At 37.3% G+C, this 25,562-nt stretch overlaps 1 protein-coding gene across 2 annotated transcripts in view; it reads left to right on the top strand.

Moving 5' to 3' along the window:
• Positions 1 to 25,562, top strand: part of FGF12 (fibroblast growth factor 12) — a 608,799-nt gene that overhangs the window by 344,055 nt on the left and 239,182 nt on the right. The gene's annotated exons all lie outside the window — the stretch shown is intronic.

The following is a 25,562-nucleotide window of genomic DNA, read 5'->3' as shown; positions in this document are numbered from 1 at the left end:
TACAAAGGGAAATTGGATACCTCAAAATTCCAGAGTGATTATTCTCATGTTAAGCCAGGCTACCTTGAGAGAATGAAAGCAGAATTTCCAAGGTCTGTATTTCCATCAGACTTTATTGATCTTCTGGGTGTGGCCCACAGGGTCATTTGCAATCTGCAGATGATCTACCCTTACTGTGGACAACTGAAAGGAAATACTGTCTCGAGAGAAAGCTTGCTCTGTGATCAGTTGACTTGTTTAGGTTATAGCATCTTTGCAACTCTGACTGTGATGTTCTCCTGGGTTCCAGGAATGAAGCATATGGGCTAGGGTCATTGGGTGAAGAAAATACTTGGAAAGTCTGGACAAGTGGGGCTCAGGATTAGTTTAGAAATTTGGGATTAAGCCTTATGAAAAAGCTGTCTCATCTCATTTTTCCATTGAGTTTTCATGATGTTATTCACTCCCTAGTGGGCTCATTTTCTTATTCCGTGATGTTGATGAAATAGTAAATTTCAGAAGTAAACAAAAATAATTATGATCTTAAGGCAGGAGCTAGTAAAGCCTATTATTTTATATTCGATTAACATGGCCTGTTCATTTTATAAAGGGAAGATGTATGCAAAATACATCTAGAGTTATCTCTGCACAGTAAATAATTCATATTAGGGGGAAGTCAAATCCCTTGTATTGTTGTGCAAGGATCATTTGGGGGCCATTTTCTCTCAGGGCTTATGTGGTCTGCAGGGGACTTCAAGGCTCTGAATTCCATGTGACTCTTATATCTCAGTCTCTGAAGTATGTTCTTGAACTCTAGTTGGGGTAATAATGTTTGTGAATAGATCCTACTCAGCCTCCTCAGTTACAAACAAGGTCATCAAGATGATAGGTAGATTGTTTTTGTGAATGGATAAGATAAACTTGACTGATCTTTGTTGAAGTTGATTTGGAGATGAGTGATTTGCATGGCTTAATTTTGCATAAGGAAATTGCTTCCTGTGACCTTTTCCTTAGCATCTCATTAGAAAATAGAGAATTTGAGGGAATTGCTGAGTTTATTGTTCTTTTCAATATTCATTTAATCTTTGCCTCTTTTTCATCTACTTAGTGTACGTTTCGGCCAAGAGATCATGACTGGTGAATTCCTTTAGCTTAAGTGTCACAGTAATAATCTGGCAGAGAGGTGACAGGACCTCTTAAGACATGCCCAGTGCAAATGCAGCACACATGTTTCTGTCCACTGTGGACTTCAGTTTGTTATGAAGCTTAGCTTAGAAGAATGGGAGCGTAGGGTGCAGCAAAGCTTTTGGGGAAGATGATAGTGTCCTGTTATTGTTACTAACAAAGCCAAACAATTAACCTGTTGATTTGCTGTCAGTGACTGTGGTTCACATAGTATGGGATGAGCCTACATATAGAGATATAACACCTTCCACATCTCAATTCCAGAGAGGATTCTTTAGCTGGATTGGGAGAAAGTTGTTAAACACCAAAAGGAAAAAAAACTATCTGAGCAAATCTGTTTTACAAGCGCTTTGATGTTATGTTCACTTAATATTTGAGTTATCCTTGAACTCACTAGCCCTTCTAAGCTATATTCTGTGAACTACAAACTGAGTCACAAATGGTAAAGTGGAATAACTTGTCCTGATAAAGAATTTCCACTCTGAATTTCTGTCGAGACACAAGTTCCATGGACCAGGCTTGCCAGGGGAGAGAGCCTGAAACAGTGAAGCTAAATCAGATATTGGATGGGAAAGGCCACGGTTGTATTTCTGATTTCAGGGCTGACACATTGAGTGTCTCTTAATCCTTGTCTTAGCTCACCAAGTTCTGATACATACCATGTTGAAACCTCGTAAACACAGAGGGAATACTGAAATTACACAGTAAAGGTCTCAGATTTCAAAATCATGATATTGCATTATGAAAATGTGAGAACTGGCAGGGCAAGACCTCCCGTTGTGCAGGTCCAGGACCACAGGGCACCTCAGATGCTTTGTGAATGCCCTCCCTGGAGCACAGTGACGACTTACACTGGGATTGTGTAGCAAAATCCTTCCTAAGATAAGAAATCCTTGAGCCATAGCAAGTCGGTGGTTTATACAAGATTGCACAGCTAGATTGTGGAAAGATTGGGGCTAGAACTTGATCCAGTTGATTCTTCTTGCCTGTGCACTTCACAACACAGAAAAAAGTGGTGTGATGAACTGGGTGTCCTCTGTCAAAGAATGGAAATAATTTTGTGCATTATTTATTTTTACCATTAAGGATTGTTATCATTATTATTTTGTAATTAGAACAGGAATACGGTCTCATAGAGGAGATAACGGGTAGAAGGAGACATAGGCAATTGGGATTCTAAAATGACCATCCTATGCAAACTATTATGCATAGGATGGATAAACAAACAAGGTCCTACTGTATAGCACAGAGAACTATTTTCAATATCCTGTGATACTGAATAATGGAAAAGAATATGAAAAAAATGTATAATATGTGTATAACAATCACCTTGCTGTACAGCAGAAATTAACACAACATTGTAAATCAACTCTACTTGAATTATAAAATAACTTAAAAAGAAATAAAGTGACCATCCTATAGCAGCCTGCATTATAAAAGTAAATCCAACAGTGAAGACATACAGGCAGTGCAGGAATAGTTAGCCCCTTAGGCACTGTGTGGGCTGTAGCTCTTTGGAAATGAAACGTTGGAGACCTTGAACTGGCATGTTGGCCGAGGGCACTGAACCATAAAAAAGCCTTTAGAACAGTTCTGTTTGTGGACTTTCTAATAAAGAAAGGAGCATTCCTATGGTCATTATTACTTGAGTAATTTTTTATATGTGAAATACCTGTATGAGCCAGACCTGCTGGAATACTTGCTTAAATGTTGATACCACTTAATTTGCCATATCTAAGCTATTAGCACATCCACGTGAATGACATGGCTTATTTATTTCCAATATTTGTTTTACTTTTGAATAGAAACATCTGTACAAATGATTGACTCTAGAATTATTTATGTTTTGACTCAGGAGTTGCTGCAGGTAATGGATAGCATTCACCATCAGGAAGGGAAAGGTGTTTATAGAATCTCTGAATGTTGGAGCAGCCAGGAACCTTGGAGGTCATTCGTATCACTCTTTGAGTTTTCAAATGAGAGCCTCTCTGGAAAGTACAGAGTAGTTAGATAAGCCTAAATCTATGTATTTTAAGTGATTTTGTGATTTTATTATTTTTCTATATAATTTAATTCCTTCCCTCAAAACAGAGCATTAAAAAAAAAACAGAAGTGGGCTTCCCTGGTGGCGCAGTGGTTGAGAGTCCGCCTGCCGATGCAGGGGACGCGGGTTCGTGCCCCGGTCCGGGAAGATCCCACATGCCGCAGAGCGGCTGGGCCCGTGAGCCATGGCCGCTGAGCCTGCGCGTCCGGAACCTGTGCTCCGCAACGGGAGAGGCCACAACAGTGAGAGGCCCACATACCGCAAAAAAACAAAAAACAAAAAACAAAGCAAACAAACAAAGAAAACAGAAGTAATCAGGAAAATTCCTCACCTAAAAAACATTAGATGTTTTTCATAACTTAAGTTTTTGGTTTTATATTACCTCCCTCTTAAAGAATGATGTAGTATATTTATACCGACTGGATAAAATAAATCAAAGAAGTGATTATAATTTTACTAAATTTTGTTGATTTTCATTTGTCATTTTTCTGAGTCCCTGTTTCTCTTGTTTCTACTATAAAAATTGAGTTTACTCAAAATATTTTAGTATTTTTCTGACTTGTTTTGGTAGATGTATAGTATTTAATAGCATACTCTTTCAAAATTTTACTATCAAATATATCCTTTGATGTTGATGAAGGAAGCGTCACAGAAAATAGAAACTTCAAGAAGAAAACTGACAAAAAAAGGAGAAATGCTTAATCATGTAATTTATGGAATATAAATTAATTTTTATAAATTGAAATAATTCTGGTCAATATATAGATCAAGAATACATTCACATGACAGGTGATACTTTACATTTAGAGCAAGTAGTTTTATTGTATTTTCTCCTTTAAAAGTATGACTCATATCTGAACTACAAAATCAGCCTAATTAAATGATATTTGGCTTAATGTCTTGTTAAAAAAAACCCACCCTAGGGTTTAAACTGATATTTTGTATGTGTTTTTTTAATCCTGTTTTCTCTACAGCAGTGCATTCTCATCAACAAATTATGTTTCCATTGTAAGATCGTTTTAAAATAGCAGGTACTGTGATCTCTTGATTTCTTTCATCCCACAGAGATCTCATCAAGCCATAACTCAGGATTAAGTCTTTAAAGTTTTAATGAAGTTGATATTCTTGAACAGACTTAGGAAAACAATTTGCAGGAAATGAGGCAGTCTGTATTTGAGGAAGCAATAGGAATATTTTAGAAGATCTTTAGAAACTAAAGCTTTGTCTCATACAATTATATTTTAAAGAAAGTACTGGGCTTACTAGTCAAAAACTATTGCTTTTAGTCTTGTTGAGAGCATATTTTTACATAGATATTACAGTGTTGATTTGGTTTGAAAAATTTGTTAATCGTAATTAGTCTTTTCTTGTCTCTTTCTTGAGTACTTTGTCATAATGTATATTCGCTATGACTTCTTTCTAGAATTATTATAGATTTTATGAGAACTCTCATAAACAGTCTCATTAGACATAGGAGACCAAGTTAATATACTACATTTTGGATTCTATCTGATGGCCTACCCATCAAGCTACAGAGCTTTACTTGTTGTCCAAAGAGAAATGCAGCACATCTAAAGGGCTCTGACAGACAGAGAGACACAGACCTAGAGAATGACGTATGGATACCGGGGCAGGGTGGTGGTGTGATGAATTGGGAGATTGGGATTGACATGTGTACACTAATATGTATAAAATAGATAACTAATGAGAACCTACTGTAAAACACAGAGAACTCTACTCAGTGCTCTGCGGTGACCTAAATGGGAAGGAAATCCTAAAAAGAGGGGCTATATTGATATGAATACGTACAGCTGATTCACTTTGCTGTACAGCAGAAACTAACACAACATTGTACAGCAACTATACTCCAATAAAAATTAATTAAAAAGATAAAAAGTTAAAAAACAATAAAGGGCTCTGGTTCTGAGGCCACTTTCTAAGCATCTGTGAGAGGGAGGGGCCTTAGATGCAAAATGTCTCTAAATTAATCATATATGATAATAACTTTTAATGACAACTTCCTTGACTGTATAACTTCAGGATTTACGGAGTTTCTTCACAACTTCTGCCCCTTTTATTCTTCATAGCGATCCACTGACATAGTTAGCCCCATCTTTGAAATAAGAGAACTAAGCTTCAAAGTAGCAGACAGACTTGTTCAGGTTTATGGAGTCAGGAAGTGGCTAAACTGTTTCAGAAACCCCAGCCTGCACCCTGCGGATCATCTGTCTTTATCTCCCACCACCTCGAGCTAAGGAGGCTGAATCTGAAGAACTCAATGTGATTTGAAGCTGGGACACTCCAGTTGGGGGGAATCCGATTTAGAATTCAAGGAAATGTGGAGGGTCATGTTACTTTGCTCTGGGTATGATCTGGAGCCCCCAGGGAGGATCTCTAGTGAGGAGGAGGAGTGAAGTGGGAAGGCTGCTGGAGGTCTGCAGGCCGGTACTGCAGAAGCAGTCCTGTGGCTGTGTTGTCATGTGCTGTTCCCAGGCTCCTGGCTGGAATGTCCCTCTCTGCATGCTGGAGCCTCGGAGACGTCAAGGGTGCCACCTGGAACACGTAAGGACCCACTGGGAGACTTGGGTCCAGAGGGGAAGACTTTCTTGACTATAAACATAAACAGCTGCTTCAGATGTTTTCAAAAGTAAAGAGGTTAATAACAAGGTCAGGAGAGCCCTGTAGGATATAGCCTTTCCAAAAAAAAAATTTTTTTTTAATTTTAAAATTTTTTTACAGTTACTGTTTAAGCGACTGTGTAGCAGAGTGATTAAGTTCATGGACGTTGGTGTGGGATCTGAATCCAAATTCTGGAGATATTATTTGTGAGAACATTAGGCAAGTTTCTTAATACTTTGAGCCTCAGTTTGCTGATTTGTAAAATGAAAATACTATCTCTAGCATTTGTTCAGGAAACATCTCTCTGAAGAAGAATCATGTAAGCTGAGTTCTGAAGGGTGAGGCAGGCAGAAAAGGATAGAAGAATGTTCAAGGCAGAGGAGAATAACTTGCATGAGACTGAGGTGAGAGGGAGTTCGGTGCCTTTGAAGAAGTTGAAGTGTAACTGGAGTGACGGGAACAAGGGGTCCAGGTGATGTTGGAAAGCTTGGTAGGGCTGAGTTGTGCAGGGCCTTGGAGACCTTCAGAGAGATTGCATATTTTAATCTAGGGTCCAAAGAGAGTCAGAAGTAGGTGGTGATATAATGTGACTTGCATATTTAAATGGACACTCTGGCTTTGGAGAGGAAAGTGGATTATAGGGGAGCCAGAGTGGAAGCTAAGGAATCATAAGGAGGCCAGGGCAGCAGTCTGGGCCAGCAGTTCTCGAAGTGTGGTACACAGGCCCTGGAAGCTCCTTGGAGACCTTTCAGTGGGTCCACAAGATTAAAACTATTTTCATAATGATATTTCCTAATAATACTAATTATTCATCTTTTTTCACTCATTCTGTCACAAGTGTCCAACGGAATTTTCCAGAGATTAGATGATATATCCACAATCATCTGAAAAGGCTATTAAAATTTTCCTCCCTTTTAAACCATGTATCCATGTAAGGCCAGGTTATCTTTAGACACTAAAGCCACAACATCTCACAAGAGATTAAATGCAGAGACAGATTTGAGAACCCAGATGATTTGTATTAAGGCAGACATTAAAGACATTGGAAAACACATAAACTACTTGTTCACTCATTTTGTTTGTTTTGGAAAATATAGTTAGGTTTCATTAAAACACCTATTTATATTAACACTTGATGGGCTTATTGTTATTTTTAATAAATATTTTAAAAAATTTGTTGTAATTTCTAAACATGGTAAATATTGAAAGATATAGGCCACATAAACAAAAGCTCTTTGGGGTATTCAGTAATTTTTAGGACTGTAAAAGGGTCCTGAGAGCCAAAAGTTTGAGAACCACTAGTCCAGGTATAGATGATGTTGACACAGAACATTATGGCAGTGGTCATGGATGTGAAAAGAGTAGGTGGAGGTAGAATGACCTGAGCCTGATAATAGGCAGGTATGGGTCAAGAGAGCATAAGGTGCCTGGATGATTCCTGCCTAAACAATTCAATAGTGAGTGGTGCCTTTGCTGAGATGGGGGACAACTAGGGGAGAAGCAGGGTTGGTATGCGTCAGATAATACTTATCACTCCCAAACTACAAAACACTGCGGAATGCTAAGGTGAATAATTGGGTAATGGTATTATTTATTGGTTAATAGTTTTACAATATGATGAAGATCTTAAATACCCCTCTGTGTAAGGCTATCTACCTTACTCTTGAACTCTTCAGGGAACTTCTCCTCCTCCATTGATTTATGGCTACTACCTTGCCAGGGTAATCCTATAAGCAAATGTATTTTAGGCAGAGAAAAATATTGACGAAAGTAGAAAACCTTAATAGTTTTTCTAGTCCTTTAAAATTGAAACAAAATATTTCGTGTCTAACAAACTTCTAAAGATACTTGACCTAGTTTAGTTGTGAATATATTCTGAATATGGCTTTTATACGTGTGGCACCTAGGTGGATTTCATACATGAGTTTGGGCCAAGTTCAGTGGTTTTTGCATAATTAAGTGCCTTTGACACGACAAACTTTGTAATGTCCTCCTTATTTGTCCACCTGTTGTTAGTCATTTGATTAGTTTGTGGTACTTATACACCCCCAGGCTCCCTGCTTCTAATCGTACTTCTGTTAATGCCTCTTCACTGGAATTTAAGTGTGTACAGCCTTTTCTTAATGACTTTTCAGAGGTCATTAGAGAAACCCTAAGGTCTAAGACCAAACCTAGTTTCCTAGAAAAGAAGGACATGGGACTAATAAATCAGTAGTAAAATCACGAAACGTTGGAGCTTAGATATTATACAGGCCAGTGGTTCTCAGCCTAGCTGAAAATGAAATCACCTGGGAGCTTTTATAATGTGCTAATGCCACACAACCAGAAAATCTGATTTCCTGTATCTACTCTGGGGCCCAGACATCAGTTATCGGTTTTGCTTGCTTGTTTGTTTTGAACCTCCAAGGAGATTCTGATGTGCAGCCAAGGTTGAGAACAACCAACCTGTTCAAGTCCCATCACTTCATACCTTGTGACCCTGAAACAAAGAATAATTATTTTATTCATTAATGCCTTTAGAATACATTTATGAGGCCTAGAAAATGTGCACACTAATTTTAATTATAATGATGGTCCCTTCCTTTTGCTTATTGTTGAGTCTTTCCAGTGTTTAATGGTGTCCAAAACCTGAGCCACATTATATGATATGTGTTTATGTGCCTCATCTTCCTGACCAGCATGTGAGCTCCTAAGGATGGGACCGTGACATGTTCATTGCTAGATTCTCAGCACTAGCATCTTGCCTGTGTCACTGCAGTTCTTTGATCACTGTTAAATAAATGAGTAAATGACACACCGACTCCTTGAACCTTACCTTTACTGCAAGCCTCAAAGGAAGAGGGATTCTGAAGTTACTATCTCCAGTTCTCACATAAGGATGCTGAGGTATAGCAAGCCTGGGGCTTCTCAAGTTCACGAGACTAGTGAGAAGTAAATTCTGGGTTTGAACTCAGGTTTGTTTTTCCTAGTCGACTTTTCTTTTCACTCTGCCAGCACTGGAAATGGGCCTCAGTGTCTTTCTTTGCAAAACAGTGGTACTATATTAAAGGTTATCTAAGAGCCTTTTTAGCTTGAAAAGTCATTAAATATCTCCCCTCCTCCCAGGAGGAACACTCATGACCATGACCCGTGACATGAAATGCTCATCTGCTCCCTGCTTCCTACTTACACAGGAAATATTAAAACTATTTTCCTAGTGTGCTGTTTAGAACATTCCTAACTACATCCCATGGTTTAATTACCTGAAATGTGCTATTAAACATCTCTTTGCCTAAAATATCAGTACTTATTTCTTTTGACTCCAATTTAGGCCTTAAAAAATTAGGAATTAAATCCAGTGTACTGCAGCGTTTTAGACATTTTTTAAACCTAAGGTAAAAAGGGGGATTAAAACGAAGTGTGAATGAGATTCAGGAGAGAAAATCTGTAAGCTTGTATAAATTATTATAAAAAGAAAAAATAAAAATTTCCAGAAGATGTATTTTTTATTGTTACTGGTGACTTTAATGTTTTATTTTAATTTTGGGAATTCAAAAGATGACCCAGGTCACCTTCACAGTGCCCTAGAATCAGATAATACTCCTCAAATAATTAAGAATGGGGGCAAAATTTAAATAAGTACCAAAAGTAGGGATCTGTAGTCAAATTGCCTGTGTAGAATAAGTGTCAGATTCTGTTTTTCGATAAATAGCTCTAGCTGAGCCGTCTACATATTATTATATTATCCATACCAAATGTAATATTATGTTGGGGAGAAGACTTTAAGACAGGATAGCCACCTAAAATCACCTAAAGAGGCTAGAAAGGAAAAGATTGGTCAGTGTCTGTAATTAATTAAAAAATGATGAAAAATAAGCAGAATCTCAAATTCCAAGGAAGCTCAAGTTTCTCATGATGGAGAGAGTTAAAGCAGTGTTATTGTCATGCTTTATTACTTCAGGGAGGACTGCAGAGGATTTTTGTAACCAGCGTGTAGCCATGAAGTTAAATATAAGTGGCAAATAAGGTGATGATTCTGAAGATCAGAATTCTAGAAAGGAAGTCACGTTGATAGAAACCCAAGTTCCCTCTGCAGTCTTCTTCTTGTGGGATACCGCTCTGAGAGACTGGAAATTTACTTTCCCTTCAGAATGGTGGAGAGGGTTCCTGTTTGCCTCCTTGCTGAACCTGTCTTCTGATAGGCCCCAGGGCCCTTCTCCTCTGTAGCTTTTGCTCAGGAGAGTATCAATAGTTGATAGCATCTTGAAGTTCTGGTATCCTGAGAGGTCTGCCTCTCCTCCGTCTCCACCTACAGGTCATGAGAAAAGCAGCGCGAAGAAGGAAATGCACTTTGAAATCATGCTTTTCCTAGTGTTTCCACATAATTCCCTTCTTTGAGGTTTTGCTGGGCTGTATTTCTGGGTTACTATATGGCTTCTTGAGTTCGAATTGCACTCCTGATTCTGCCAATGGGACCACCATTTTGGTTGGAAACCTGAAGATGGAGGATCCTTGGCTCCCGTTACTTTCACCTAAAGCACAGTCCTGCCTGTTCTCTTTATCATGTTATGCAACCACATTCAGTCTGAAACTTTTTTTTTTTTTTTTTTTTTTTTTTTTTGGTGGTACGCGGGCCTCTCACTGCTGTGGCCTCTCCCGTTGCGCAGCACAGGCTCCGGACGCACAGGCTTAGCGGCCGTGGCTCACGGGCCCAGCCGCTCCGCGACACGTGGGATCCTCCCGGACCGTGGCACGAGCCCGCGTCCCCTGCATCGGCAGGCGGACTCTCAACCACTGCGCCGCCAGGGAAGCCCCCGAGTCTGAAGCTTTTGTCTCATGCTATTACACGTCTGCACTTGAAAATGAGTAACTGTGACATCAGCCTTGGGAGATCCACCTAGTGGGGTATGTGATTTGAAGTGTTATTGGGTTTGCATTAGAAAACATCAGCACTCATTACAATCACCCACCTTATGGGGGAGGGAAGTGAGTCTCTGAAGGGGTAAATTAGGTCATATAACTATGAAAGGCAGAGCAAACACAGAAACTAAGCCTATAAACATAAGCCTGTGCCTTACTGCTACACCATAGCTGTCTCCTGTGGGACATTGCCCATTGATGGTAGCAAGATTATCCATCTGCTTCTTTGTTTTGAGCAACTTAAATGTGGGTAGTTGCTTTTAAATATCTTTAGTCAAGTTATATTGTCAGACACCTATTGAATAGCTGTTTTGTCATGTGCTTGGGAATGGGATATGGCAATAATGAAGAAGTACCTGTTCTTTTCCTGTAGGGCAATCTATAATTTTGTTAACTCTGGCCAGATTTGTATTACTGCGTTCCAAGTTGTAGTTTTGCTGTGTTCTTCTGGACAGTTTCTCCTGTAATGTCTAAATTTCAAGAAAAATAATAATTTCTTAATTACAAAAAATTCACTACAATTTGTCTTTCAAAAATACACGTGGGCTCAAGACCTGGCTGAGAGCATGCTGTTTGATTATATATATTATCAACATGAATATGCTGCATAATCAAGGTTCTTTCTCTACCTCTCCTCCCACAGTGCTCTAGCCAACTCCAGCCTTGTTGCATACATAGAACGTTTACAGCATCTGACCATTTCAGTTCCATAATCTATAGTTGGTTTCCCCACAAGGCATGCTGATAATTTCCATACCTGTCTTTCCCTTACTCAGACATAGCCCCACATTTTCCCACCCTGCGGCAGTCCAGCCCAACTCCCATCTCTTATGCCAGATCTTCTCAGATCCTTCCGGGTAGAATGAATCACTGCTTGCCCCTTCACTTGGCTTTATACCTGTATTGTTGTCTGCAGTTCAGTCTGTCTTGTCTTATAATTACTGCGTACCTGTCTCTGCCTTTGGAGTATGAGCTCCTGTAGGGAAAGGACACTATCATTTCAATGCTATATCCATAGTAGGTGGTCAGAAATAACTCATCCAAATGAAATGAATTCTATTGGTGACTAGTGTGCTCATGGCATCAGTACTAGTCAGGTTTCAAGGGAATTTCTGCACAAATGTGAAAATGCTGAGCAAGAAGAGGAATTAGTATTTTAAGCTGATATTAATTTCCTTTTGTTCAATATTAAAATACAAAAATATCATTAATCCATTTTCATTTGGTGTATAGCTATTAGATTAGTACTTAGCACTTAAGTCTTCCCTTCCTCCCAACCCACCTCTCAGTTGCCACCCTTGTTTCACTCAGTATATACTTTCTTCTTTCTCAGCAGGGTAACTACTTATAAAGGGGGAGTTTCTATGGAAATGCTAAAAAAGAGAGCATCTTTATATCAATTTATCTCTTTGCTCCAGAAATGGAGGGGAAGTGGGTGGCGTAGCCGGTTTGGAAAAGGGCCCGTTTCTATTGTGACTGCCTTTGGTTTCTTAACATTGGGTTAATGAGAAATAACCTTTGCCATTGATTTCAAATTCAGGCATGCCTGGTCCTTACATTTACAGTTGAGACCAACAAGCCATTTTAGTGTTAAATAATCTTGAGGGAACATATTCACTCTGGTTTCACTTTCTTTGGTGAAGCTCTAAGTGATGGGGGAATACAGTATTGATTAGGTCTAATGAAAAAGCTTCTTTCTGTCGACTCTTTCTTACCTCATTGGCTTTTCTTCTTTTCTCTTCTTTTACTCTTAAAGCTATTGATAGCACATTAAGTAAGTCTTCTGTGTATGCTGCAGTCCTCTGTATTTATTCTTTTGCTGGGTTTGAAACCCAGCCTTTTTCTTAAGAAGATATGAATAAAAGAGGCCTTTGATTCAGTCTAAGGTAACAGTATCATAAAAATAGCATTGGACTTTTTGACCTTGGGGAAGCTTTTTTTTTCTTCTCTTCAGCTTAGCTTCCTCATTTTCAGAATAAAGGGGTTGTATCAGGTGGTTTCTGAGATCCCTTTCAGCTTTATCATTCTTGATGTGTATTTCTGGTGTTAATTCTTACAGGAGGTAGGTTGTTGGATTCCAAGATATCTGTATGTCAGATGTAAGAAAATAGCTTAATGATATGTTGGACATGAAATTGCAGAAGACTTGACATGTATATTAAAGGAATAGCAAAAAATTAATACCTGTATTTTTAATTGATCTCCTCCATATTCTTTATTTGTACTTAGATCCACTAATTTAATCGAGCACAAATTGACTGTATTTCTAAATTTTCTTTGTATTATTTTAGTTTTTGCATTTCACTGGGCATTCAAGATAGATTATTACATAGATTTGGACTTCAGCACTGAAGGGATTTAATAAGATGGTGGAACTAGATTTTGTTCTAATGTAGATGACATTTATTTATTTACTAGTGCAGCCTCAAAGAGAAGATAACAATAAAAAATGGACAGCAAAAGGGACTCTGTGATACTGAGTACAAGTTGGAGACTGATTTCTGAATAAGCTAATGTGAAACATCATATTCCATGACAGTTTTAAATTAAGCAGTGGAAATGTGCCATCGGAATAGGAATGATAGTAGAGAGAAAAGTCATGCCTTAATTATCAAGTTTTTAGATTTCTCAGACTTTAAGACATACCTTTTTGATATATTTCTACCAAGACTTCATCAATTAAGGAAGAAACCAACATTTACTGAATATCAGACTTGATATACTCTTAGCAATCATCACATTTATATTATGGAGAGTTGGTGAAATTTAATTGTGCTCATTAGTGGTAAAAATATAAGATTTAGAAAAGAAGGGTGTAATTAAAATATTGCATAAACTGAGATTTTTGCATTTCTGTGATTTTCACTTATGTATGTCACCCATCTCATCTGTTCTCATAGGTATTATTGGTATTTGACTTTTTTCTTCTTTAGTTTTTCCCAATTCTTTATCTATGCAGTATGGTTACAATATACATAGGGGAAATTCAGTTTCATCTTTAGAACCATTGATCATGTTTTTTACAAAAAATAAGTTTGACCTGTTCCTTGAATTTGAAGTCTAATACAAGGTCACGTTTAGGATTTATAGCACCTAAAATTGCATGACATATAGTAGGTGTGTTGATAAACCTGATTACCTGCCTCTGGATAAGCTCCTATTTATCAATATCGTTGTAGAGGGTATTTCTTGGAATCAACATTATAATCCAGGTTTGGTCTGATAAACCCAGGGTAAAATACCCTCAGTCTAGATTAGAATTTCTGTGAGGGCTTTAGGAGGTCACTTTATCCCTCTGCACAGTAATATTTGGTTAACTGTTCTTGCAACTGCTGTTTATAATGTGCTTTGAGAAAAGAACTTTATAATTTCACAGTAGGGATTTTATTATTTTTTTGTGTTAACCAAACTCTTAGGATTTTCAAAAGTGGTTTTTGCCTGCATTCTAAATTAGGTCTCCAGTTGGTCTAGACCTCATCTGACTTGATTCAGGCACTTTCATGGGTAGTTCTCCCAGCATGTAAGCTATATGCTCAAAGGCCTTATTGTGTCTAATTTTAAGAGTTCTGAGCATATCTTGTTCACAATTTCAATGTTACAGTCTGTGCACCAATGTAATGAAGAGATGCACATTTTATGAGTCCCAAGACAGTGGCTCTTTTGGGTCTCCTTGTGCTCATGCAAGCCCCATTCATCATTCAGACCTATTTCCCAGGTAAAATTCTCCATCTTCTCCTTTATGCACCCATTTCCTCTGTAGATACATTAGTCATAATACTCATAACACTTTCTTCAAATTGTTTTCATAGTTTTTGTTCTTCTGCTAGACTTTGAACCTGTTGACAGAGAGTCCATGAGACCAGTGTTATCTTGGTGAATATTAGTGTTTGCTGAACGATGTCCTTAATAGAGGTGTTCCTGATTTTTTTTTGTTGTTGTTGTTTGTTTTTTCTCCTTGGGTGAACTCACCTTTATTGACTTCACCTGTCTCCTGTATATTTCTGACTCACAGGTTGACATCTGAGCTCCTCATCCAAATTTCCAGTAACATGCTGTTTACTTTCATGGGGTTCCACTGCTAACTCAGATGCAACCTTCTTCATCTTGAATTTAATTATTATCATCCCCCAAATCTCAGTCTGCTTTGTATCTTGAGTTTCCCATCTCAGTGAATGACATTCTTTATGATAGCTAGTATGCACTTAGCAAATATTGGCAGTTTCCTGACACCAACTTTCTTGTCTGCCAAGTTGGGAACCCCTCTTATCTTTGACTCATCTCTCTTTATTGTCATATCCAATCACCAACCTCATTGATTTGATCTCTGCAAAGTTTTTGTTTTGTTTTGTTTTGTTTTTTAAATTCATTTATTTGTCAGGCACTAACTGAGGACTTTCTGGGAACTGAGGAAAGTAAGATGAATCAGGTACAGTTACTAACATCAGGTAAACAGATAATCTTTGTTCCATATTATCTTTTCTCCATCTCTCTTGTCACTGCCAAGATTTAGGTTTTTTTTTTTTTTAAATAACCTGCAGTTCTAATGCATTTTGAAAGGTGGATCTTATACTTAATACACTTTTGAGAGAATACCTATTTATTAACCTGAATGCTGTGAAGTCTTAATCTCCCTTTTCCTGAATCCTTAATCAGTCTGAACAGAATTTTTTAAAAACATCCTTAATATCACATTACTTCCCCATAAAAACCTTTGTAAAATTGCCCAGTTGCTTACAAAAGCACCTTTAAATGGCCTGAACATTGCTATGATTTCCTGAGATCTTGTTGTCAATCTCTTTATCTTCCTCTTAGTGCATTTATCCACAGCCCCCGTACTTTGAGTGTGGCATTTGAGCCAGGCCAAGGAAGATTAGAAAGATTTCAATAGGAATAAATGTGGGTGATAAGCACATGAACAAAGGAATAGAGATGGGAAACCCTGTGGCTGCATTTCCCAGCAGTTATTGATACTCGAAAGTACACAGCACAAAAGGCTCTCCCCCATCCCTCCATTTTGATATTTTCCACTCAGCTTGCAATCTGAACAGTCAATTTGAATGTGTTCTGTGGAAGGAAAACTCATGGACATTTGAGTGTTTTTCATAAACTAAGGCAACCAAGTCAATGATTATGAGTCAGCCTATGAGAACTCTTTCTTTATATTCCTGGGTTACCCTAGCACCCATCTTGGTTTAGATTAAATATTTAAAATTGAAATGAGAACCTTAGAATATGATGTTTAAGTATAGGTAGTTCTTTTTATTGCCCAGATATTATGGATGATGATTTTAATCAGACATATAATATTTATTTCATCATTTGTTCCTTGGGTTGAATTTTCTGCCATCATGTAGTTAATTGTAGCTTGTACTTGACACCCCTGGGTTTTAACCTGTCATAGAAATAATGCATTTTGAAAGGTGGAGCTTCTACTAGTACACTTTTAAGAGAATGCCTATTTATTAACCTCTTGTGTCAAGTAAAGATTTAACATCTATTTTAGTTAGAATCAAAATAAAGTAGAATTGATCTAAAGTTTTGTTTTCTTTTTCTTTTCACTTTATGTAATCAATCTAAGAACTAGGAATGCTCAGTTGCCTTTTTAAAATCTAGAATTAAAAAAGAGGAAGTGCTCAGGCTGAAGCTATAACATTAAAATATATATTTTATATATATTTTATATATATAAATATATATAAAATCTATATTTTATATATACAAAATATATATTTTAATGTGGTTCCCAACCTTCCCCTTGAGGAAATGGTCAGTCCAGATGGTCCCAGATTTCAGGGGAAAACTATGGACTAGATATTGTTTAATTAAGTCTTTTCACATTTGTTAGCCATTCAATCCTGTTTCATGATAACATTACCTTCTTTTATTTTTTTCTTGATTGGCTTTGTTTCCTTCTTATTTTTTGACTTCCTTTTTCAATAATTGGGTACCACAGACATCAGTATCAGGAAATAAATGAAAAAAATTTGACACTGCTTTATATTTCCTAAGATATGAGTAAAAGTTTTTACTTATTTTTTTCTTCTTTTTCATATGTTTAATTTTTTTAAAAAATTGAATTTAAAAAATATATTTTCCAAATGACTACTTATTTATAGTATTTCACAATTGGCAACGTATAGCAAGTTGCTTTCAAAAAGGTAAAATATATGAAAAACATATAGTTTTGATGGCTTTGATTAAGAAACAAATGGTAGTAATTAAAAAATTTTGTTTTTCCTTCTATACTCCCTTTATCTCCAAGTCATTCCATTTATCACTGTATTGAAATTATGTATTTGTAAGTCATATCTCTCCCATAATATTATAGATTGAATTCTTTTTAGTATGTGATTTCTAATTGTAGCCCCACAAAATCTAGCACAATATCTGGCATATCATTATATTTCACTAGACAAAAACCAAACAAGCAAAATATCTAATATATGTCAGTTTCTATAACTTCACATATTTTAAGTAAAATGCAGTATAACTCCTGAAGCCCTCCAGTATAACAATTCCTTTTCTGTAGTTGAGATTCCATGACACTGATTTAGATTGTTTTGTCTTTGCTTATTTTCATAAACACTTATATTTTATGTATTTTTAATTACTTCAATTAAGAGTAGCTACAATCAAACTTTAAAGTTATTCCATTTCTGTTTTGTTACTTATTGAAAATAAGGATCGTAAATTAATGAAAGAATGAGGTAAGACATAAAATAAAATCTGTTTTTAAAAATGTATCAAAGATTATTCAAGCAGAACTAGGCTTTCTGAATTAGTTTTATTAATTAGTCATTTTCCTTCTCCAAACCTGAAAAAAAACATACTTGGATGTCTAATCATCTAACAAAATGGTTAGATATACTTACAGTGCCTTAAAATTCGAAGCTTCTGAATGACTCCTAACTGGTCTTACACTTGTCACTTCTCTTCTGTGAAATCACAAAAGGGCCAACTATGAGGTGTCATTCGAGTTCTTCCTCTGAGATTTCATCATAAAATATTCACCAGCTCCTCTGTAGGGCTTTCCCAGAGGCAGGCACACCAGGACACGTTCTGATTCACTGATAATAATGGGATCTGATTTCGATCCTTGAATTTGCAGTGCAGGCACCTACGTCGGAGACAGGAACACTCTGGATGTTTCCCTACATTCTTTTCTCAAACACAGTGCAGATCCCTGCTAACATTTCCCCCTTTTTCATATTCATATCACTGTTATTCATGTTATTGTTACAGAATTCCGTGATGCCGTGTAAGTATCTACTACAACCGTCTGCAGTGTTTAGGGATAAGGGAGGTTAGTGTCAACCTTATGGAAGACAATAAAGTATAGAAAGGTTCTCACCCTTTGCCTGGAATGTGGTAAGTATTCAATAGCTTTTAGTTTCTTTTTGCCCCTCAGCTTTTGACATTAATTCCAGTGTTCTTTCTCTTACACAAGATTGTCTCTCCCAATAGCCTCTTTGTTGGGTAGATCAGAAATAGTTTTATTTTTGCACCCACCCAATTGGTCATTTTCAATTTGTGTTCTTTACATACTTCTTCGTTTCTGTTCATGCATTGCTGTGGATGTAGAAGGAAAAGAAGAAAAAAGAAAAATTACATAAATCACTTGAATAATGACATCAGAGCCTTCCTTTAACTTTCAAATTCATTTTTTTCTGCACTTCAGTGGATGATAGGACTTTTTCTACAGTAAATTTAAGAAAATGAGAAAATAATTTTTGATAAGATTTAAATGTTTTGGAGGGTGAGATGTGTAAGTGTTGCATCCCTGAGTCATAAATCAGTCAGAACTTATGACAGATGAAATTTGTATAGGGAAAAAATTAAATAATGAAATTGGTTTCAAACAGTAATTGCCACAAACCATATTTAAGATATAGTCCTGAGGAAGGCTGCAGCTAGCATATTGTGTGTTTGTGTGTGTGTATGTGTGTGCATGCACACGAGCATGCATAAGCATGTGTGTACTTAGACATTAACAAAGTGTGTGAGTACATAAACTATCAAAAAGAGTATCCAGGGGCTTCCCTGGTGGCGCAGTGGTTGCGCGTCCGCCTGCCGATGCAGGGGAACCGGGTTCGCGCCCCGGTCTGGGAGGATCCCACATGCCGCGGAGCGGCTGGGCCCGTGAGCCATGGCCGCTGAGCCTGCGCGTCCGGAGCCTGTGCTCCGCAACGGGAGAGGCCGCAGCAGAGGGAGGCCCGCATACCACAAAAAAAAAAAAAAAAAAAAAAAGAGTATCCAGAGTCATGAGAAACCCACATAGCAATACGTATTTAGGTCAGCTTGGAACCAAAGAATTAGCTCTGGAGAGAGGGAAACTGTGTTCGTCTTCAGACAATGCCACTAACTAGGTGTATGTCATTTATTCTCCATTTATTCAGACCATATTGAAAGCTTACCATGTACTAGTGATGGGCTAGGTAATAGTTACCTCACTTTTCTGAGCCCCAGTTACCTTCATGATAAAGTAATACAGTACGAATACTAATGAATCTTCTAATTCTCAGAGAGAGGGCCTTTGTTCTGGACTCCATTCTGGCCTTCCTCCAGGAGCAAGGAGTCCAAAGGGCTAAGGGTTTATGTCCACCTAGAGCCCATGCTTCCTCATTCTGTACCACATTCTGGGGATCTGGAACCCTAGAAGGTCTGAGCTTTGAGACGAGCGGCATGTTCTCCCAGTGCTGCCCTGTTTGACAGAAGATTCTGCGGAATCCAAAGAATTTAAGTTCAACCCTGGGCTACTTCTGGGTCATTAGGAAGCTATAATTTTCAAATAGCAAAACCAAATGTTTTATTATACAGCTAGTTACCTTGAGTTACAAATTTAAATATTAAACATATGGTTTGTAGGTTGCCATTTATTCTGTTGCCCTGGGTCCCACAAATATTAGGGGTGGAATTGAATAATACCTACCTTAAAAGTGTATTTCATGGAACAAATAGGAATATGTATGTGTATGTATATATATAAAATTCCTACACAAATATGGAATATATTATTAGTATGCCATAATATAAAACTAAATAGTAACAGAAGGAGCCCCGTGGTAATGAGATACTTGACACTTTACATACAACCCCAGTACGCAGTGTTCAGGATGTTGTAGGAACTCACTGCCACAGTCACAATGAAATTCATTAAACATGACAAGCCCTTTCATATCTGTGTCTTTGCACATGCTTCCTGAAAAGCCATTTCTTCTTCCTTCTTCTCTGAATCTATCTCTCTATCTATCTATCCATCAATCATCTATCATCTATCACCTGTTGCTACTCTGTACAGATGAGGACATTATAAAACAGAGAAGGTAAGTAACTTACCCAAACTGAGAGTGACAGAGTTAGGAATAGAGTCAAGTTCTTCTGACACTTAAATCAGTCCCTTTTTGCTCTTCTAGCCTGCCATAGGAATACACAGGTAACAACGGGTCTTCCAGGTTTATCTGTGCAGATGGTGCTCTGAATGATATCCCTGGGAAACTTGTCATAACTCAGTAGATACTCAGTGTAGTTAAGAGAATGTGTATATATATATATATATATATATATATATATATATATATATATGTACACACACACACACACACACTCTGAGATATCAGGGAGTGTATATATATATATATATACATATATATATGTATATATATGTATATATATATTTCCCCCTCCGCCCCCCAGAATTTTCATGTATGTACTGGAAAACTTGAATGAGAATTACCTGCTATAAAGGGGAACCGCCATATTTGGGAGCTTTTGCATCTGAATAAACAAATTGACATCTGTCCTCTCCTTTCCTTCTGTTACAATGAAGTTGTTTTTTCTTCTAGCTGAGACCAATCTCCTGTGTTTTAAATTGCATCCCCTTCCACCTTCATAGGAAGGATACTTTACCTTTAATTCCTCTTTCTCTTGGATTCTTGTTGTTTTCAATTCAGCAGGCTTAAATCTTTCTAAAACAGTCAAACAACCTTACCACAATCCCCAATCCTTTGTCGGGTCCTTAACTTTCTTCTTGTTCATGTTCAAACTTAAAATCTTCTATTTATTGTCACCTTTTCTTCTTTCCTTCCTCACACCTCATATCTTTCAATCTGGCTTCTACCCTCAGTACTAAAAAATACTCCCCTCGCCGTGGTTACTAATAACCTCCAGTTTACTAACTCTAGTGGGTATTTTCCAATCCTCCTTTACATGACCTCTTGGTAGCACCTAACACTGCTGGTCAGTCCCTCCTTTTGAAATACTGTTTACTCCCATCTTTCTGGTTTCTACTTAGTCTCCTTAATTACCTTATCCTTATTTATTCCATCTTTAGAAATTCTCAATGTTCAGTCCTGGGTACTAAACACTCACAATGTACTCTCAGTGCTTTACTTCTCAAAAATCAACTATTGCCACATTTATATCCTCAGTAAAGACCTTTCTTCTGAGCTCTAAGTTTGTATATCCAACTTCTACTTGGTGCCTCAAACTGAAAACACCCCAAACTGAATTTGAAGATTTACTCCCAAATCTATTCCTCTTTTAATGTTCCTCTTCTCAAAAAAAGGCACCAATATCCATCTTGTTTAAATCAGAAAGCTTGGATTCATCCTTGACATGTTAAGCTAGGTCTGACCGCCAAGATTTATCTGGGTTCAGAGACTGGTAAGAATGACCACTTTTAGGATTGCCTTTTCATCTCTTGGTTTACTTTCATAGTGTATGAACAGTGCAAAGATGTACACACAAGAGCAAGGATACAAGTTACCATGCACAGTTTTCCATTGGCTCCCTGATATCTCATAGAGGCACTCCAAGCTCAGTGGTCAATGTATAGCTCACAAGGAGAGAGGGATCTTCAGTCAGAGCAGTATGAGCTCTGGGTTTTGTCTTTCATGCCTTGCTGCGAAGTATATGCTAATTTGGGGGGAATATTTCAGTTAAAGATCCACTCTATTTCTTATAAGAATATTCTGGAGGTGCCATGGTTCCATACTTCCACTTTCAATTTTTACTGCCCTCCCACACATCTTCTCTTCCCACATGCAATTAATAATTATGTCAAGACAATTTTATATCCTAAACTACCTTCTGTCTCCAAACACTCTAATCCAAGTCTGTCATCTCTTGATTGGTCTACAGTTTTTACTTCCTAACTTATATCCCTGCCTAGCTTTCTATCTGTTCTTCCTCTTGCAGTCTTTACTGAGCCTTTAAAATATGGGTTAGATTATGTCATCTTTATTCTCCAAAGATTTCAATGTCTTTCCATTACTCCTTGTGAAAGTTAAAGTTTAAAATGTAGGCTTTCCTTCTACAGGGTAATTTTTATAATCCAAATTTTATAATTATAGTATTAGAATACTACAGTTGGGAAATAGTCCATATAAATTATTTAATTATGAATTATAAATGTTACATAATTATAATTTACTTGCTCTAGGTTAGTAATAGCAAAGGAGGGAAAAACAATTCTATTGCTCGGGCAAGCCAGTTGCTTTCTTTGAGTGACATGTCCTTTGTTTTTTATAGCATTGCATTTTGTTATTGCTACAGGCAGTATTGAAGACCACACTAATAATTAGTACGAAAAAGAAACCTATTATTCTTGGACAAAAGGTACATAAAATCAAAGGCTAGATTTGTATAGTGATGTTTAGGTTTTTTAGCTATGTATTTAAAGTTCTGCACCATTGGCATAGATGGGAAAGTGGTGGCCAGACTGGGTTATAGATAGACCTCCATATCAGTGGTTTATTGATGGACAAGTACAATAAAAAGTGTACCCTAAACTGTCTTTTCTGTGTGTCCCATATTTCTCCTTTTTTGATCCAGAGCTCCTCAGATGACTCTTGCTTTCACACTGCTTCTTCCAGCATGGTCTATAGCATTCTGAATGATTGGGGCACGTCTTGGGCCATGTTTCATACTCCTAGTGTCTAAACTCCAGCCACAGTTTCAATGTTTAAACTCACCAGTCTTTTGTCTTTGAACCTCTTCTCTTATACTGCTGCCTTTGTGTAGAATGTTATTAATTTCCACTCCCCACATTTTTTTTCTCACCCACCTGCTCCATTAAGCTAATTCCTCCTTGTTCTTGAGGACTCATTCATCGTCAATGTTAAGTCCCAATGGAAGCCATTTTTGACTCCTGTCTTACTTTGTTCAGGCTGCTATAACAGAAATTCCATAAAATGGTTGGCTTAGAAACAACAAACTCTTACTTCTGACAGTTCTAGAGGCTAGGAAGTCCAAGATCACAAGGTCCATAGATTCAGTGTCTGGTGAGGGCCTGCTTCCTCACCGATGGTTATCTTCTCCCTGTAACCGCACATGGTTGAAGGGGCAAGGGATCTCTCTGGAGCCTCTTATAAGGGTACTAATCCCATTCATGGCAGAGCCCTCATGACCTAGTCACCTCCCAAAGGTCTTGCCTCCTACTATCATTACCTTGCAGGTTAAGATTTCAACATAGAAATTTTGGGAGACACAAACATTAAGCCGCAGCAACTCCCTTGAGACTAGGTAAGTTCATCCTCCATAGCAGCCAGGAGTCCTTCAAAGCCCTTCTCATATTTGTAACTAATTCATTATAGACTTATTTAATTAAGTTCTCTCTTTCCTGTTACAGGTCAGCTTCACGAGGGCTCTGACCTTAACTGTCTTGTTCACACTTGTATTCTGACCTTAACTGTCTTGTTCACACTTGTATTTCTTGGCATAGTACCAAGGCCAGAGTGTTGGTAGAAGGAAAGACCAGTGTAAGAATGGAAGGAAAGAAGGCAGGCAGGCAGGCAGCAGACTTATGATATAATTTTTGTCTTGCATCTTCCTTTGATATATATTTTTCAGAACATATGTGGTCTTTGGTTTAACAAACCTCTACTTTGGAGAAATATATCTGTTAAGATGAGCACAGAGCTGGGCTGTCCAATATGGTATTCATTAACTCATGTGGCTTTTGAGCACTTGAAAGTGGCTAGTGCAAGTTGAGATGTGTTGTAATTGTAATATACACAGTGGATTTTGAAGACTTGGCATGAAGAAAAAAATCTAAAATATCTCATTAATACTTCTTATGTTGATTACATATTTTGGATATATTAGATTAAATAAAAATATTGTCAAAATAATTTCAGCCATTTTTTTCCTTTCTTAAATATGACTGCTAGAAAATTAAAATTATCCATATGACTTGAATTATATCATCTTTGGATAGCACTGACTTACAGAACACAGCATTCCTTCCCTTGCTACTAGACCCTGAGGGAGAAGGAAGCCATCCTGGTAATGAGGTAACTGCCTTGAACAGTGTGTGCTAAGACATCTAAGGAGTCCTACTTAATCCTTACTAGACAATTAGGGGCTGATTTCCCCAGGTTATATTTGCTGTCTCACTATCATAAATAGAATTTCTAGACAAGACACCATTTTTGAAATAGCATCATTGTTACCTTCCCATAGTGTTTATAGTTGAGTTTATTTATTTTGTCTTGTGAATTTATACTCTGATAACCACTATCTCTATATCCTCTTCTAGATTCTAGAATGTGGTTTGGAATGTTTTCATTTAAGCAAATGAAAGTTAATAAAGTTTCAGACTGTGAAATAGACTGAGAGTTTTCCCAGTGTGAGAGGATGTTGAAGTCAACAGTAAATTATCTCACAACCAATATTAAGTTCCAGAACTCTGAATTCCAAGAAGATGCCAGTCCATTAAGCAAGCAGATGAAATATGCTTTGCTTAAAGGTTTATCTGCAGCACAGTCAATTGTAATTCTTAATAATGAGACAAGAAAGGGAAGCTTGGGCACCTGGAACTGAAACTACATATTACCCACTTAATTATTAGTGGATATTAATTATTATTGCTTAAAGTTGGAACTGATTTAGTGTTCTTACAGATTTCTGGCACAGCCTTTAATTTAAATCTTGTTATTAATTTCTGACTATTTTTCCCCAAGCACTGTGCTATAAAAGATCATTGTTATACATCACTGTGGTGTATGAATCTATTCAAATCTTGGTACTTTGTGGTATCCAATAACTAAAACATAATAAAATCATAAGCCAAAAGCCTTATAATTATCACCATTATTGTTTTAAAACCATAGAACAAAATATCTAAAAATGATCTTGACAATCCAACTCCTTTAATCTTACCTGAGAGAACTGAAGAATGAAGTGAATTGCCTAAGTGGCAGAGCAAGGATTAGAACTTAAACCTCTGACACCTAGCCCAGTGTTCTTTCTACTAACTTCTGTTAAGAGTATATTGGTGCCAACGTGTGGTGACCAGAAACTAATATTGTTAAACTGGGTAAATAAGGCCCTAGGTATGTGAAATTTAAGAAAAATCCACAGTTATTTATTTGTGTGTGTGTGTGTGTGTTTGTGTGTGTGATGAATGTGTTATGTGTGTAAAATGTTCCATTCTAGGTAGTAGGCCCTTTGTAAATTTCATTGCTTTGTTGAATATTCCCAAAAGAGCTAAAGTTTTTTAGTGTTCCTTATGTCCTTACTGCAGATATCAGAGTACAAAGGGACATTTTTGATATTTTGCCTAGGTTATCTCCAGAATGTATGTTATAATTTGTATTTATTAACATGTAATATGGATAGTCATATGCACATGTATTTATTACATAGTTGTATGAGAAACATAGGTATGAATTACTGAAGCTAGATAAGAAGTGTTTCTGATTCTGCAGAGTGGGGGGAAAGATTAAAAATGCAAGAAAGGGGCTTCCCTGGTGGCGCAGTGGTTGAGAGTCCGCCTGCCGATGCAGGGGACACGGGTTCGTGCCCCGGTCTGGGAAGATCCCACATGCCGCGGAGC

This window comes from Physeter macrocephalus, chromosome 1, assembly GCF_002837175.3.
Source record: "Physeter macrocephalus isolate SW-GA chromosome 1, ASM283717v5, whole genome shotgun sequence".
NCBI classification, from domain to species: Eukaryota; Metazoa; Chordata; class Mammalia; order Artiodactyla; family Physeteridae; genus Physeter; species Physeter macrocephalus.
This window is presented reverse-complemented; position numbering and strand designations above follow the sequence as displayed.